The sequence below is a fragment of the Lontra canadensis genome, unplaced genomic scaffold (genome assembly GCF_010015895.1).
Source record: "Lontra canadensis isolate GAN:19392208 unplaced genomic scaffold, GSC_riverotter_1.0 scaffold9, whole genome shotgun sequence".
NCBI classification, from domain to species: Eukaryota; Metazoa; Chordata; class Mammalia; order Carnivora; family Mustelidae; genus Lontra; species Lontra canadensis.
Window position 1 is genome coordinate 5,209,940 of NW_022631003.1, and position 18,519 is coordinate 5,228,458.

The 18,519-nt window shown below is 36.5% G+C and overlaps 1 protein-coding gene across 1 annotated transcript in view; it reads right to left on the bottom strand.

Annotated features, from left to right (window-relative positions):
* Positions 1–18,519, bottom strand: part of NAV3 (neuron navigator 3) — a 610,320-nt gene that overhangs the window by 545,287 nt on the left and 46,514 nt on the right. The gene's annotated exons all lie outside the window — the stretch shown is intronic.

The following is an 18,519-nucleotide window of genomic DNA, read 5'->3' on the forward strand; positions in this document are numbered from 1 at the left end:
TAAGGATGATGAAGTCTGAAAGTGGAACTGCAGGTTATGAAAACAGCCACTGCTTACTGAGGACTTGCTCTGAACCAATCACCAGTTCAGCTCTTCAACAGCATATATCATTTGAAAACTCTCAAAAACTCAAGTGATTCTTGTAAAATAAGCTGAATTAAAAGATTTGCCAAGGTGGCTGGAAACAAGATTAAAATACACACGAAGAAAGGAACAAATGGAAGTAAGAAAAAAAATACTCCATTCACATAAACAACAAATCTATTAAACACCTAGAAATAAATTTAATGAGACAGACAGGGATTATATGAGGAAAACATCAAAATAATTTAGAAGGATTTAAAGCAAGATTTTAACAACTAGAAATTCATTTCATGTTCTAGGATGGGATTTATCATGAAAATGTTGCCATCTTCAAAATAAATAAATTTGACATGATTCCAACTAGCACTCCAATAATACTGTTTTTCAAATGAAATAAATTGAGCACATTTTACCTTACCTAAGCATATCCTTACCCAAAAGAAATACGGAGCAAACATAAATAGTTTTCTTGTAAATTCTTTCATGAACAAAATAATGGTGGGTATACATTTGAAGTATTTTTTGACCCAACTTCATACAAGAAGAACTACCTAGCATTTTAAAAAATAAATGCTCAATGCTAACAATAATTCATAATTTCCAACCCCAATAATAACATAAGATGTGATTCTGGGATGCAAACTCGTTTATCTACTTTCTCCTTTAGATTTTTTAAAGCAAATTATTTAATATTTGGAAAGTGCTTTGAATCTTTTAGGTTTAAGTTCTATCATAGTGTCAAGAATAATACAGTTTCCTTTGGTGAATATTTTTACGAACTTCAAGAGAAATATCAATTTTTAAAGAAAAAATTACTTATTTTGATTTATTCATTAAGAACAACTCTTGATATGTTAGGTATACTATGGCTTTAACAATAACTAGTAAGAAAAAATGTTTGTCTAATTCTTATAATGGGAACAGATTCTTTAGAACCCTTTTTTTTTTCTGCTTAAATAAAAAATTAGTGAGGGGTGCCTAAGTGGCTCAGTTGGTTAAGCATCTGACTCTTGATTTTTGGCTCAGGTCATGATCTCAGAGTTGAGAGCTTAAGCCTTGCATCGGGCTCTGGGCTGGGCATAAAGCTTCCTTGGGATTCTCTCTCTCTTCCCACCCCTCTCTCTAAAAAATAATAGTGATAATAATAAATCAAAAAATAAAAACAGTAAAATAGTTTCAGGTTCATAAAAGTACTACAGCTGCTGTCTAGACTTAAAATACTAAATAGATAACAGTGAAACACAACCTTTAGGAATACAGTAAGGTAATACAGGTACAAATTTAACATGCTGCCTATAGCATATTATAAGAAATCAATACAATTCACCTAATAACTATGTTGATTCTGATAGAAACATTTTTTTCACTTCTCTCTGAATACAAATCTCTAAATCAAAATGAGAATTATCTAGAAAAGTAATTTTGTTCAAATTAGTATCATTACGTGAAAGATAAGACAAGTTGCAACGACAGCTAACATTCCTGGGTGCTGAGTAAGTGGAATGCTAAATGTTAGTAAAAATTTTAAATTATGGAATATGTATGCTTTGCATTTTTCAAGATATATTCAATATACTATTATCCAAAAACTTTTATATGTGACTTATTTTAATTTATATGTGCTTTATTAAAATAAAGTATAAAGTAAGGCACATATGAACATATATAGCTTACAAAAAACCCCATGTATAGCTTACATACAAAACTTTATAGAATAGGGGGAAACCTGATATATTGCTCTTAAAAGCCTCTTCATTACTGGTAGTATAAAGGATGGACTTTAGCGGTGCCTGGGTGGCTCAGTGCGTTAAAGCCTCTGCCTTCTGCGCAGGTCATGATCCCAGGACCTGGGATCGAGCCCCACATCGGGCTCTCTGCTCAGCAGGGACCCTGCTTCCTCCCCTCTCTCTGCCTACTTGTCATCTGTCTGTCAAATAAATAAATAAAATCTTTAAAAGAAAAAAAAAAAAAGGATGGACTTTAGAGTATTTTCTTTGAAATAGCCAGTAAAGATAATAGAGATAAGAATAAACATTTGACAATGATATATATAAAGACATGGAAAATGTAAATTTACTTTTTTTTTTTTTAACAAAGAACATCAAAAGATCACAACCCTTTTGAAAAAAAAAAAAACCATAAATGTTACCATTCTTATTTTAGTTAGATAAATGGACTAATATTATGGTAAAACTCCAAGGTGTGTCTCTCGGTGGAACAATTTTTTTTAACTCCCAACCTAATCTCAATCCTTCCACCAAGCTCCAGATCATGGCTTCAAGGACAGACGACAGATCATAATTGTGTTCTCTTCTACATTCCATTCAGTACCCAGCCAATGACTAGAGATATGGAGGGTATAATGATTTTTGGGGTCCCTGCAATATGCCAGGTTATTTAGGCAAACATGAAGTTTTAGTGGTTTAGGAGAAAGGAATAGGCCCTGATATACAATCACTGGCCCTGTGACATCAGATACCTTACTTGATCTTTCTGTGCCTCCGTGTCTCTCTCTCCCATCTAGTAAGCTGACTATATGAAATTACTTTCTTTAAGGCCAAAAATTATCAATGCTGAGGTTCCACCAAATAGAAGAGGGAAATTGATGGCTCTTAACACATAATTGTTGCACTTTGATATAATCACATACAGGGTAATAAAGGCTAAGAAACTATTCAGTGTCAATGTTATTACCATCCTCATAATGAGGGGAGTTGGTGTTTCCAGGCTCAGACTTAGCATAATGGTTTCAGAATTCGAACTTAGATTTTGGACTCCAAAGTCTTTGCTGTTTCTTCTACACCATACTGTCAGCCACAGAGTCTGAGACTGCTGAAAATATCTAAGTGCTTTCTCTTTAGGAAAATTAACGTAATGCAAATCCTGCTTTCCAGGGACATTTAATAAATTAAAGCAACACATATTTAATTGCTATGAAATGGCCTTTGTTTCTTTCTTTACCCCACCCGCCCCATGATGGATTAGTTCCCTGGAGTAGCTATTTGCCAAATGGTACCCTGGTGTCCTGAAAGAGTTAAGGCAGCTTGTATATTTGCATAATTTACAACCAGGGAGTAGCTGGGGAGTAGGAGAATCTGGTTCAGTAGGCCATTTGAAAATTCATTAAAATTCATTCACTCCTTATGCTTTTTCTGGTTATGACCAGACCTGAAAACATTAAAAAATGTGTTTCCAAAAGTAAAGCAGAAAATAACATAAAACCAATATGCTTATGTCCGTAACTGTAAACTTTTAAATCACCCCGTTGTTTGGGGGCCTTTTCCTTAAACACAGAAACTTATTCATATATTCACATTAGGCAGTTAATTGAACAGAATAGAAGTTGCTATGGAAACAGTGTGGTATGCCCTAGTACTTAGTGAGGAAATGAACAGTACTAATTATCACCAAATGTATGATATTTCTGCTTTTGTACTCTATAGTTTTTAATGTACAATCTGTTTAATGAGCAGCAAGTTGTTCACCCAGCATGCAGAAAGTGAATGAAGCCTAAAAATAGATGATTAAATCATCAGGTGTGAATAATCTGTAAATTTTATTGAAATAAAGCAGTGAAAGACTTATCTTCCTCTCATTTATCTTAGCATGAATGGTAGGCTTATTGAAGCCTAAAACCTTAAATACAAGCAGTTAAGACAATAGAAAAATGCTGCTAGAGGAAAAAAAAATTTAGTTTTTCCCTCACTTTATTAAGATATTTCACACTCAAAAGACAAGTATTATGTGCTTACTATGAGCCAGGTACTGGGGAGGAATGGAGGCCTGGTCTGAAGGCACATGGTTTTACTGCTGCAAAACCAATTCTGTTAAGTTCCATAAAAGAGAGAAAAAAACGTGCTACTGGGAACATAGAAGATAAACATTAGATCTAGACTCGGAGACTGAAGGAAGCTGTTTTCAGCTGGCATCTTTGAAGCATGGTGAAACCCCCAGCTGACTAAGGTGCTCACAGCTGCCAGAAGTAATGACTCGTTCATCATCAGGCTCTGAACTCCCCAATAAGATGGTACAGATACTGAATTAACAGGTTCCTTCACCATGAGTGACAAGAATGGGGAACTGGACTGGCCTGCTGTTCAGATGCCAACTTCAAAGAGTATTTAAAAGAGAAGCTAGTGTCAGCTTCCCTAGCTAACTGTGACCCTGGTCAGTTGAGTCCTAGAGTCGTGTCCAATTCATGATGGCTGCTTTCCTGTCACCTGGCTTCCATAACCTCCTGTGCTGAACCCAGGGGCTCCTCCTCCAACCACCACTTGTAAAACCACTGTTGCCATGAGTTGGTCCCAACATAGAGTCTCTTAAAAAGACCTGGGTTATACCATACTGGAAATTTTGAGAATACTGGACTTAGTAGTAGTGTTTTTGGCAACAGCCTGTCAAGAAGTCATTCTTACTACAGGTTAATTCTTCTCCCAAGCCAACTTTGTTCCTATTTTCAGCATATGAGTACTCCTAGCATATCCAAAAAGCCGATTAACAACTAGAATATCACCTTAAGCAGAAAGGAGAGTTTCAAACTGAGGGAGAAAAGTTAATTTGGCATATATTTAAGATATATAGTATATAATTTTGGTAAAATGGAGTACTACTGCATAAGTAGCATCATGCTTGCAAAGGGAGGTTGGTACATCCCAGAGAATATTTCATGTTTGAAATTTTATTCTAGGAAAAAAAAATGAGAGTAAAAGGTATTGTAACAGTCTAAGCAAAAGAAAAAGAGAACCAGAGATGAACCATATTTACCCACAACTTTACAAGTGAAATTCCCAAAGTCTAATCACAATGCACATTAAATAATGTATACTGAATAAACATTTGTAGATGACTCTGATGTTGACAGTTTCAAAATGTCAAACTAAAGGCCATTTATCACAATTACAATTTAAAAGTCACATTATTTTCTGTCATTTGTGTGATTCAGACAGCATTTTCAAAATTTGTTTTACTTCATTCAGCACATGAAATTCATAATCAAACATTAATCATACCGCAAATATTTATTGTATACTGATGTTCCAGTCAATTGGAATCCTATAACTAGACTCTAAAGAAAAAAAGTATTTATAGAATTGAAAATAAGCAAGCCCTCATTTTCTACAACTTTATTATTTCTATGCTAGGATAAAATTGTTACTAAATACTATACATATTAGTCATTATCTTATAAACTGTGTTTTAGGCATTCTTTTTTTTTTTAATATTTTATTTACTTGACAGAAAGAAATCACAACTAGACAGAGAGGCAGGAGGAAGCAGGCTCCCTGTGGAGCAGAGAGCCTGATGCGGGGCTCGATCCCAGGACCCTGAGATCATGACCTTAGCCGAACTAAGAAGCCCTAACCCACTGAGCCACCCAGGCGCCCCTGTTTTAGGCATTCTTAAGAACTTTCTTCAAAATGATAAAATTATTTTCAAATATGTAAGCAATTAAGCTTCACTTTGTTTATTCAATTTAGTACCACCAATGAATTGAGTGTGTCATTAGGAAATTGAAAATCCTGGAAAATGCAAAAAAATATATTTAAATTTCGATTCCCAAAAAGCAATTTGCAAAACAGGAGAAAAAAAAAACTAGTAATGTATAACATAATAATAGTTTAATGATACAGATGATAATTGAAAAATTGTTTCTTTTGCTGCTAATGTGTTTCTTCTCTCAGGTTACAAATCTAAAACATGTTGTTAGGCAAGAATAATCCGATATAATTTCCAACTTTTTACTTATGAACTTATTGAGTTTTCGAGGTTTTCTTTTTTTCATTAATTTTATGTAGAGCTCACTTTCAATTATTCATTTGGCTTGCTCATTTTAAGCGTTATTTATTCCTTTTGTTTTTCTGAAGCTGCCTCTTTTTTTAATTTGAATCACATATCTGTTCTTGTTAGCAATGGTATTAATAGATAATAAAAATCATTAACACTTATTAATAACTTACTATGTGCCAAGCATTTCTCAGAGCGTTACATATGTAGTAAACCATTAAATCCTCACAACAATCCTCTAAGGTAGGGAATGGTATTATTTCTAATTTACAGATGAAGAAAAAGAGAGTAACTAATTTCCTTAAAGTTGCAAAGCTCATTAATGGTGATATCAGCATTTAAATCCAGACAGTCTGCTTCTAGAACTCACACTCAGCAACTTCACTATTATTTATACTTCATTCCTCTATAACATATTTCTTAAATGCATTTTAAACTTCATCCTGTGTACTATTTTACTAAAAAACTATGGAAAACCAAAGTCAAAGGTTAGAAAGATCTCCAATCTGGAAGAAATCACTAAAATACCCAAGAGGATTAGGGATGACTGCCTTGAATAATAGTGCAATATTTGGAAGGGCTTGAAGAAGTTAAATCTAATAGATAATACCAATTTTAATTTTGTAATACAATGTTTCTCAAATGAGCATCCCATAAATTGAGGGTGATTCATAAACCTTAGAGTCTTGATTATTCTCTCTCTCCCAGCCTACATTATGTCCATCAGCATATTGTCGACTTTATCTTTAACAGTCATTTTACAACTTCTGTACTTCCACCTGGTCCAAGTCAACCCTCATCATTCATAGACTATGGTATCCATAATGTTTGAGTCCACTCTTGCAAGACCATGAAAACACAAAGAATGCAGAGGGATCCTTTGGAAACATTTGTCAGATTGTATCTCTTTTATACTCAGGATCTTCCGATGGCTTTTAAGGTAACTCTGAAAAAAAGTTGCTCTGTGGGCTATCATAGAATTCCTACGTGTTTAGAACTTGGTTGCTTTTCCAACTTTATGTCTACAACTTTCCCCTTGTTCTGTGGTCTCTTTATTGGTCCTCATCATGACCAGTGATGCTCATAACTTTTACTAATCTCTCTACTGGACTGCTTCTCCCCCACACGTATTCATATACGCTGGTACCTGCCCTTACTTAGCTCCCACTCAAAATGGCACCATTCGGTACCTTCTTGGCCAGCTCATTTAAACACTTTCCATCACTGCACTACCTGACATTATTCATTATTGTCTCCCTTATTCTTAGGTAAGTAATCAAACCACAAATATATGCTTGCCACTTATGCAAATTTGCTAGGTGCTTAAATCCTAGAACAGTGCCTGAAACAATGGATGCTGAAAACATGTATGCTGAAAGAATGGATGAAGTCAAATATGAAATTTCTCATTTTACTAGTGTAGTAGGGAATGAATCTAGTTCTTTGTCTTCATATTTTCTTTTAAGGAAATTGATCCTTAAACTCATACACTGAGTTTTTTATAGATTTTTTTTAATCTATAATTCTCCCCTGGAAAACAATGTCAATTATTTAAAGTTTGAAATATTTATTTGTTACAAATAGAAATTATCTTGATTCTCTTTCAACAGAAAACTCAAGGAAAACCTTGGTGTTTGAGTATTCTGTAAGGTGAGAACAAGTATACAAGATGCCTCTGTCTATAAACATGCTAGACCTTAATAATGGTACACAGAGAAAAAAACAGGCTCTCCTGAAATTTCTCATTCCTAATTATACTGCTTGGAAGATAATACCACCCCAAAATCCTGCTGACTCTTTACACATTCACTAAGGGTTATGCCTGGACTTGGGTAGAAAACTCTCTGTTCTGCAGAAGATCTCTCATAATGTAGGATGTTTTCCTTTCCAGATTTCCACAGACTCAACAACAGAGGCATTCCGCAGGCACAGTAATAACTAAAAACATCTCCCAACACTTCCACACCCCCAAGTAAGAACCTGTGATAAACTCTAAGGCCTTGAGGTTCACTCTTGTCCCTCTGTAATATTCTCCCTTCCGTCAGTCAGACTTGATTCTGTTTGCTGACAATCTATCGAATATATTATCATCATATTAACCTCCTGAAGATAATCTCTAATCAAGATGTCCCCTGGCTCTCTGGGGCCAAAGAGACACTGCGTAAAAACAGACCTTTGTTATCTTTACATTTATTTTTATTTATTATTTGTGGTCTTATATAGAATTTAGAATTAAAAAACTAATCTGTTTTCGGTAACAGAAAACTACAATAATTTGAAAAGAACATTCATGCTAACATGTTCGGGCCTCAAAGCCCATCCTATACAAAAATATCTATACCAGACACATTGATGAATCATTCCTCCCCCTGCTCCAGTGTTTGCCAAGTCACACTTTTATCAATATAGTTTTGTATCCATCACCTTCTATTATGACATTGCCTAACATGAAATTGCATTATAAACATTATTGACTAAAAATCACTGTGTGTAAATCACATTCTCTGGCACATACAAATATGCACTCTTGTACCTATCTAGATGATAACAGAATTACTACGTCTGCATCTAAATCCCAGTGTTGTTTATAACACCAGATGATGTGGTGGAAAAATAAATTTTTTAAACTACATAAATTATAGATACACCTATATATACAAAGACACACACATATATATGCATCATCTTTGTTTCATAAATTCCCCACATCTAATTTAATGTGATTAATATAACACAATGTGCCAAGCCAGGAACTATAATACAAGAGCGTTATTGCTTTTCTAAATATTCTGGAGCAACTACAACTAGCTGATGCATCATGTTTTCTTGGGACTTGCATAATCATTTCTCCTCCAACTTCCAATGAAAAATTCATATGGTTGAGCAACATACAAAGCACAATGGACCTTGATCAATGTGATTTGGTGGAAAAACACTGAAGGCTTAGAATTGGGTGCAAGGGTCTCCTGCTTCCTCTATTCAATTTCCTGCTCTGTATAATGAAATAATAATAATGACTAGGGCAAGCTCTATGCTAGAAAGACAAAGGAGCCAAAACAATACTGTTAGAAGATGATGAACTTTAAATTTGAATGTGTCTACCATTTCCCACCCTCTTCATAAAAGCCTTTATACTGTATTCACCCAAATCTGATTTCTCTGTTTCCAAGATATAAAATGATATAGTCATGGGTGGTGAAATGTGAATTCTGTGATTGTTATTTGCTTCTTTTCATAAGACTTCTTGAGCTCAAAGGCGGTATATGCAATGGAGCTTATGGTGAGAGTTTGAGGTTCAATGATGTTGCATTCACTTCTGGTTTCTTCCTTAGGGTTTAAACAAAGTCATGATTATACCCAGAGGCTATAGAGATTCATTGCTCAGTTTTGATGAGTTGTTGGATGCTTTGTTGAGTAGGAGGACATTGCTTGTATGTGTCTGTCTGTAATCACAGCAACAAAATAGGGGCCAACAGCTGTAGGAAGACTTCTTAACTAACCATCCCCTGGGATTTTGTGGTAATTGATTCCAAGAAAATATAGGGGAATTAATTTTATAAATGATAGAATTGTAAATGATAAACATGATTGTCTGCTTATCACTTCTACTATATCTCACAGAAGGACTGAGTTTCAGAATGAACTCAAACACATAAAAAATCCAATCCTTCAAGAACAGCTTATCTCAAGGACTAAAATTGTGAGTCACTTGTTTCACTCCTCCTTTCCTCTAATTTTACCCCTCATTCTGCCACATCCATGCTTGTTTCAAACTTTTATCACGAAGTTACTTATGTTGCTTAACTCTTTTAATTGATTCCCATATTTTATGACTTTCAGTTTTCATAATTTGCTAAATTTTCAACTGTTCATTCAATTCTTTGATACAAATACCAAAATATTTTCTTTTCTAATTCCTTCAATAGCCAGCTATTTTGGTCCTTTTCTCACAAAATGGATGTTCAAAATCAGAAACGGAATTTTAGAGATGGCACAAGCACAAGTAAACCTCTGTGCAAATAGATTCCACTGGTGTATCTGCATTTTTTAAAAGATTATGTATTTATTTGACAGAGAAAGACAAAGCGAGAGAGAGAACACAAGCCAGGGAAGTGGGACAGGGAGAAGCAGGGAGCCACACGTGGGGCCCAATCCCAGGACTCTGGGATCATGACCTGAGCTGAAGGCAGACGCTTAAATGACCGAGCCACCCAAGCGCCCCTGTATATCTACATTTTTGACTGAGTGACATCTGCCAACATCATCGTGATGAGCAAAAACAACTACATTTATTTAGCAACTACTATATATGGTATAACATGTGATAACCAGTCTTTATCAAGCATAATCTTCATAAAACCCCTTTACAAGGACCAGAAAGGTGAGGCTCAGGGAGATAATAAGTGAGTTGCCCAGTGTTTCATAGCTAGTGAGTGGCGAAGCTGAGGACTGGAGGACAGAACGGCTGAATTTCAGGTAGGTGACTGTAACATCTGAAGTATTTCCAAAGTGTGTACTTATTTTTATAATTTGTCCTAAATGTTGCTCTCTGAATGAAAAGCATCCTTAATCTTATAATGAAAAATTTTTGTTATATTTTAGCAATAAAATTGAATTCAGAATTTTCTACCTTTCACATCCTTTTAAAAAATTCTAGGGTTGCCTGGGTGGCTCATTGGGTTAAAGCCTCTGCCTTTAACTCAGGTCATGATCCCAGGGTCTTGGGATCGAGCCCCGCGTCAGACTCTGCTCAGCGGGGAGCCTGCTTCCCTTCCTCTCTCTGCCTGACTCTCTGCCTACTTGTGATCTCTCTCTCTCAAATAAATAAATAAAATCTTTAAAAAGAAAAATAAGTAAATAATAAAAATTCTAGACTGAAATGGGATGTTTAAACATTTGTAAACATCCAAACCAGATGAATAAGTTAGAGTGTGCACGCGCGTGTAGAGAGAGAAAGAGAGAAAGCGCATGCGAGAGAGACAGACAGACTTAGAATGTTTTTGTTAGCCAGAATTGCAATTCCCCTCTTCCCTTAAAAAATTCTTCTACTCCAAAGTCATTTTGAGAATGGAATGCCTCATGTTTCTTTTAAAACAAGAGATACACATGAATAAAAATGGTGATTTACAGAAAGTAATTCATACCATGACAACTCTACTTATTCATTTTTCTTTCCCACGTGTTCCCTGTGATAGCAAAAGCATTTATCCCTTCGTTGTCCAAAAACAATTAATGTCATACATCATGCGTGAGTGCAACAGACAGGATACACCACCTGCAGCAGCTGCGGAAGGCCTGCTAAAAGGCCGAGCACACCTGCAGTCAAAGCTCAAGACAAGAATGGATGCTAAGATTCACAGCGAGGTTTTTAACACATATGCTTTATTGACTTTACCAAGAGGAAATTGTCAAGTCTGATGGAAATAATGACATACAATTGCTCTGGTCAGAATAAAGGACCAGTAGAAAAGAGAGTCTGAGTTCTGGATCTGCCTGATGTGGTTTATGACCTTCATCAACAGAAGTGCACGGAATCTAAAAAATATGACTTATGGATATGCACCATTTTTAAATAGTTCAGGAAGCGATGTGGCTTTTAATAGCATTCATAAACTTAAGCGGGGAGACAGCTTTATTTTCTGAGGATGCATGAAGGGTCATGGTTGACAGTAATCATTATGTTGTGCCAATATCATAAACCACTTTTTCAAAAGATAGCAAAGGATAATAAAATCCTTTTATAAAGGAAGAATCGTGTTAAGAATATTCCATACAATACTAAACTGATTTATAAAAATATATTTCCGATGATTATGATAAGATTCTTATTTTGTGGGGCACCTGGGTGTCTCAGTGGGTTAAGCTGATGCCTTGAGCTCGGGTCATGATCCCAGGGTCCTGGGATCGAGCCCCACATTGGGCTTTCTGCTCAGTGGGGAGCCTGCTTTCCTTCCTTTCTCTGCCTGCCTCTCTGCCTACCTGTGATCTCCGTCTGTCAAATAAATAAATAAAATCTTTAAAAAAAAAATATTCTTATTTTGTGAGACCATCTCCTCACTCAATGTTAATGTTGCTCGGATTTCAAAGCCACAGTTCTTGGTTATATAACACAAAGCTTATCCCAACAATGCAACTTAAACAGAAGCCCCTTTAACATCAGAAGCTACCTCTACTAGGCTATGGACAACCAGTTTATTTAGACTTGATGAGCTTTCAATTCTTGATTTGTAGACAAGGGCTAATAATATTTACTGTTGTATCTTTCTTTCTTCCTTCCTCTTCCCGTATTTCTCTTTGGCATTAATGAACACATTTTATAAAATACTAACACAGAAGTATTATTCAAGGATTATGACCATTTTTTTGTTAAGGGGGAATCTCTTTAAGTTATTTTGTTAATATTAAGAGAAATCATACAAATATGTAAAAATGCATTGCAAGAGTTTAGAAATGAATTTAAATCAATAGTTTACCAATTGGATAACACTTCTATTTTATAAATGCTTTCCATATATCTCATTTATTTTAAATTTAAAACATGAATGACTAATGATAAAAACAATTTATAGAATCATTGTTATAAGACTGAGGATAAATAAGAAGCATATTCCATTTCAAAATTACAAAATAATATGCAGAACACTTAATATTTCACATGTGTTTTAATATTATCTATGTAGAAGTTTAAAATCATTCCTAAGGAGTATTATTGCTCAGTATGACAAGTTATTCCCAAACCTAGTGTCTTAAAACAGTAAACATTTATTATTTTGTGGTTTCTGTGGGTCATGAATTTGGTAGCAGTCTAGCTGGGCAGTTCTAGCTCAGCATCTCTCATAACACTGTAGCCAAGATGTTGGTCAAGGTTTTCAGTTACCTGAAAGTTTGACAGGGGCTGAGGGATTCACTTCCCTAATGGCTCACTTACAAGGTCTAGACAGGAGGCCTCAGTTCTTTACCATGTGCTCCTCTCCACAGAGATGACTTATAAGATGGCAGATGGCTTCTCCCAGAACAAGTGATCCAAAAGGGCAAGACAGAAGTTTGTAATGGGTTTTATGACCTAGCCTGGTAAGCCATGCTATGTCTTTGCAGCATCATTCTATTGGTTATACAAGTCATCCCTATTCCATGTGGGAGGGAACTACTTAAGGGCATAAATAACAGAGACTAGGCATTATTGGGGAACATCTGGAGACTGGATACCACAATCACCTATCTTATAAGATGGTCAAATTTTAAAACAATTTGATCCACTCTGGCAAATTCAATAGTCATTTCTCCAAAGAGCTACTAGTAGGTGGAAACTCAGTGAGAGAAACTACGAAATGTGTCAAAAAAAAAAAAAAAAAAAAAGTCACAGAGGGACCTGGGTGGCTCAGTCAGTTAAGCATCCAACTCTTGATTTTGGCTTATGTCATGATCTCAGGGAGTTTGTTTGAAATTCTCTCTCCCTCTAACCCTCCCCACTGAGCTCTCTCTCCCTCTTTCTCTCTCTTTAAAATAAATAAACTCATCTTAAAAAAAAAAAAAAAAGTCACTAGATGTCCTCAGGAAACTCACTAGGATGACCAAGATAATTGATTATCCAGAATCATGTAAATGTTATGATGGATTCTACATGTTCTTATTGAATTATAAAAAAAAAAATGAAACTAGTTACAAGTTCAAATAATCAGCACTTTAAGTCTATCAACAATAGCAAAAGGATTATAAAATGCAAAAGAAATAGAAGAGATATTGAACTCTTCTGCAGAACATCATTCTACCTTCATAGGTAATAAGAGGTCTTTGAAAAGGAGGTACATGACCAAAGAGAGTACACTTGATCATAACTGTGATAGTAGGAACAGGAGATTTTGGAATCAAGTAGACCTGGTTTCCCTGCTCAGTTCTGATGTTGAGTCAACCTAGACAAGTAACATTTATAAGCCCAATTTGATCACTTAAAAACTTGTCCTACCTACTCCATTGGTTTATTTATGGGTCACAGAAGTGAATGCATATGGTGGAGATGGCACCATGTCACATATATATGTTAGGAAGGGGTATGGCTTGTTTTTGAATATTATCCTCAAATCACCAGGACAGCTGAGCATTCATCAGGAACTGTCCAAGGATGATTAGATCTCTATTCACATACAGATAAGGTAGCTAAAATGAATATGAAAGACAGAACAAAATCTCCAATAGATAAAACCTATACTTCAACATTATTTGTAAAGAAGCAAACAGAAGTAGGAAATAACCAGGCTCTCTTCCATCTGTGACCAGAAGAAATCCTAAAATTAGACAAGACCATCATGTAGTTCTCAAGGAAAAATAAAAGGTTAATTTAAAATCAATAATTCATTAAGATGGTAGAAAGAACACTTCATAAAACTTTTCTAATAGCAAAATAAACTTATAAATTATAAAGAATTCTGGACTTAGTAATACAAGCTAAAAATATTACTGCGTTTTTAAATATTTCAAACAAAAAAATACTTAGTTTCTTTATCACAAATTACACATAAAAGAAAATGTAATACTTTTGCTAGAATGCCCTTCTCCCTGTTCTTCACTTCACTATCTTTTGGCTGACCTCATATACAGGGCACAGCTCAGGGCTTATCTTTTCCAGAAAGCCTTCTGATATTACTATCATCCCCCTCTATCCAGGATTAGGTGCTATTCTCTTTGATGAGCACAACACCCTTGATAATAGTGCTGCTGGTACAGATAATGAAAAGATCTACCACAACCAATATGATTTAACCACTTACTACACATCAGACACTGTGTTAAGTCCTTATATTATGATTTTGTTAAATTTGATCAACAAGTGTGTGAAAAGTAATTGGTACCCTTACTACCATTTTATGATCAAATAGAAATATTCATTGTTGAAGATCATACATCAGAAATGCTACAATCAGTCTTTGATTCTGGGCAGCCTAACTCTAGAACTTAAGCTCTTCACTTCTAAGTGAACACTGCCTGTATCATCATTCAAATACTCATTACACATGACAGAGTCTGACTGACACAGGCCCTCAACTCCATTTTTCAAAAAAATAAATAAGTGGTTTAAAATACAGTATAGTGATAAATAATTTTAAATACTACCAGAAAGTTTCCTCATATTGATACACTCAGACCAAAGATGAAATGTTTCTAGAAGGGTTCCCAATGTCCCAATAAAGGAAGACTCTTGCATCGTGAAAGGCTGTATGTACAAGAACTGTGTCCAGACTTTCTGTCCCTGTAGACTGACAGTTCTCAACTAGGGGTGATTTTGCTTCCCAAGGGACATTTGGTCAAGGCTCAAGACAATGTGGCTGTCACAAGTGGAAAGGTGATGCTACTAACATCTAGTGGGTAGAACCCACAGATACTGCTGAGCATTCCATAATGTGGTGAATCACACAGCCTAATAGATCAGCTATAGACCAAGATAGTCCTGAATACATATTTCTTCCTAAACTTTAATATACTTACTAATATTTAAGGAAACTCCACTAACTCCAAATTCCATAACTCCTAAGTAGGAGTTAAAAAGCACATTTCCAAAGGGCAAAGAGAGATACCAATATTTTGGAAAATTATAGCCTCTAAGAAGATGAACAACGACCTCAGAAAACACTAGAACATCATAAACAAAGGTTGATTCATAAGGAAAGGTTGATGTATATACTACATACAATGATTTGGTTCAGGCCACGGCCAAGACATTCAGAAACATCCCAAACCCAATGTTCTACAATGTTTCACTCAAAAAGGAACCCTGTCTTATTTCACTCAGCATAATCTCCTCCAGTCCTGTCCATGCCCATACAAATGTTTGGTATTCATCCTTTCTGATGGGGTCATAATACTCCATAGTATATATGAACCATATCTTCTTTATCCATTTGTCTGTCGAATGGCATATTGGTTCTTTCCACAGTTTGGCGACTGTGGCCATTGCTGCTATGAACACTGGGGTACAGATGGCCCTTCTTTTTACTACATTGGTATCTTTGGGGTAAATAACCAGTAGTACAATTACAGAATGGAGGAGATTATACTGACTGAAATAAGTCAAGAAGAGAGAGTCAATTATCATACAGTTTCATTTACTTGTGGAGCATGAGGAATAACACAGAGGACATTGGGAAATGGACAGAAGTGAGTTGGGGGAAATCCACAGGGGGAGACAAACCACAAGAGGCTGTGGACTCTGAGAAACATACTGAGGGTTTTGGAGGGGAGAAGGGTGGGGTTGGGTGAGCCTGGTTGTGGGTATTAAGAAGAGCACATATTGCATGGAGCACTGGCTGTGGTGCATAAACAATGAATCTGGGAACACTGTAAAAAAAAAAAAAATCGGGAGGAGTCAAGATGGCGGAGAAATAGCAGGCTGAGACTACTTCAGGTAGTGGGAGATCAGCTAGATAGCTTATCTAAAGATTGCAAACACCTACAAATCCAACGGGAGATTGAAGAGAAGAAGAACAGCAATTCTAGAAACAGAAAATCAACCATTTCTGAAAGGTAGGACTGGCGGAGAAGTGAATCCAAAGCGATGGGAAGATAGACCGTGGGGGGAGGGGCCGGCTCCCGGCAAGCAGAGGAGCAACAGAGCACAAAATCAGGACTTTTAAAAGTCTGTTCCACTGAGGGACATCGCTCCAGAGGCTTAACCAGGGTGAAGCCCACGCGGGGTCAGCGTGGCCTCAGGTCCCGCAGGGTTACAGAAAATCGGGGGTGTCTGAGTGTCACAGAGCTCGCAGGTATTAGAATGGGGAAGCCGGCTACAGAGACAGAGACGAGGAGTGAGCTCTAAGCTCGGGTTTACCTTGAACCGGTCTCAGGCTCGGTCAGCTCGGAGCGCGGCCGGAGGCCAGGCAGACGGGAGTAATTGGACGCTGTTCCCTGAGGGCGCACTGAGGAGTGGGGCCCCGAGCTCTCGGCTCCTCCGGGCCGGAGACTGGGAGGCCGCCATCTTCATTCCCGTCCTCCGGACTCTACGGAAAGCGCTCAGGGAACAAAAGCTCCCGAAAGCAAACCCGAGCGGATTACTCAGCCCGGCCCCTGGTAAGGGCGGTGCAACTCCGCCTGGGGCAAAGACACTTGAGAATCACTACAACAGGCCCCTCCCCCAGAAGATCAACAAGAAACCCAGCCAGGACCAAGTTCACCTACCAAGGAGTGCAGTTTCAATACCAAGGAGAGCAGCGGAATTCCAGAGGAGGAGAAAGCAAAGCACGGAACTCATGGCTTTCTCCCCATGATTCTTTAGCCTTGCAGTTAATTTAATTTTTTTTTCTTTTTCAATTTTTTTCTCTTCTTCTGCTAAATTTTTTTAAACTTTTACCCTTTTCTTTTTTAACGTTTTTTAACTAGTTTATCTAATATATATATATTTTTTCCTTTTATATTTTTTTCATTATTGGTTTTCTTTTTTTATTTGTTTCTTTTTTCTTTTTTCTTTTTTTTTTTTTTCTTTCTGAACCTCTTTTTATCCCCTTCCCCCCCCTCACGATTTGGGATCTCTTCTGATTTGGCTAAAGCATATTTTCCTGGGGTTGTTGCCACCCTTTTAGTAATTTACTTTCTCCTTCATATACTCTTATCTGGACAAAATGACAAGGCGGAAAAATTCACCACAAAAAAAAAGAACAAGAGGCAGTACCCAAGGCTAGGGACCTAATCAATACAGACATTGGTAATATGTCAGATCTAGAGTTCAGAATGACGATTCTCAAGGTTCTAGCCGGGCTCGAAAAAGGCATAGAAGATATTAGAGAAACCCTCTCGGGAGATATAAAAGCCCTTTCTAGAGAAATAAAAGAACTAAAATCTAACCAAGTTGAAATCAAAAAAGCTATTAATGAGGTGCAATCAAAAATGGAGGCTCTCACTGCTAGGATAAATGAGGCAGAAGAAAGAATTAGCAATATAGAAGACCAAATGACAGAGAATAAAGAAGCTGAGCAAAAGAGGGACAAACAGCTACTGGACCACGAGGGGAGAAATCGAGAGATAAGTGACACCATAAGATGAAACAACATTAGAATAATTGGGATTCCAGAAGAAGAAGAGAGAGGGGAGCAGAAGGTATATTGGAGAGAATTATTGGAGAGAATTTCCCCAATATGGCAAAGGGAACAAGCATCAAAATACAGGAGGTACAGAGAACCCCCCTCAAGATCAATAAGAATAGGTCCACACCCCGTCACCTAATAGTAAAATTTACAAGTCTTAGTGACAAAGAGAAAATCCTGAAAGCAGCCCGGGAAAAGAAGTCTGTAACATACAATGGTAAAAATATGAGATTGGCAGCAGACTTATCCACAGAGACCTGGCAGGCCAGAAAGAGCTGGCATGATATATTCAGAGCACTAACGAGAAAAACATGCAGCCAAGAATACTGTATCTAGCTAGGCTATCATTGAAAATACAAGGAGAGATTAAAAGCTTCCAGGACAAACAAAAACTGAAAGAATTTGCAAACACCAAACCAGCTCTACAGGAAATATTGAAAGGGGTCCTCTAAGCAAAGAGAGACCCTAAAAGTAGTAGATCAGAAAGGAACAGAAACAATATACAATAACAGTCCCCTTACAGGCAATACAATGGCACTAAATTCATATCTCTCAATAGTTACCCTGAATGTTAATGGGCTAA